Genomic DNA, 362 nt, shown 5'->3' with positions numbered 1-362 from the left:
AGAAGTGTCTTATGCTCATTAAGCCTGCATTCATTTAATCAAAAATACAGAAAAAAACAGTAATATCATTTGTGCTGCTTAATATATATATCATTTATATAAATCATTTATGTTTTTTCAGAAATAAATTACATTTTAAGGTATATTAAAATAGAAACCAGTTATTTTAAACTGTACTAACATTTCATAATATTACTGTTGTTTTCTGTATTTCTTAATCAAATAAATGCAGGATTGATGAGCATAAGAGACTTCTTTCAAAATCATTAAAAATAGTAATGTGTCCACATTTTTGTGTGATCCTGTATGTGTGTTTGTCCTTTTATTTTTATTTTTTTCATAGGAGAGCTGCTTGGTGTTGA

At 25.4% G+C, this 362-nt stretch overlaps 1 pseudogene; it reads left to right on the top strand.

The window, feature by feature from the left end:
• LOC107570304 (uncharacterized) overlaps positions 1 to 362 on the top strand; it is a 6911-nt pseudogene extending 6549 nt beyond the window's left edge.

Source organism: Sinocyclocheilus grahami, unplaced genomic scaffold (genome assembly GCF_001515645.1).
Source record: "Sinocyclocheilus grahami isolate Dianchi unplaced genomic scaffold, SAMN03320097.WGS_v1.1 scaffold1439.1, whole genome shotgun sequence".
Taxonomy (NCBI): Eukaryota; Metazoa; Chordata; class Actinopteri; order Cypriniformes; family Cyprinidae; genus Sinocyclocheilus; species Sinocyclocheilus grahami.
This window is presented reverse-complemented; position numbering and strand designations above follow the sequence as displayed.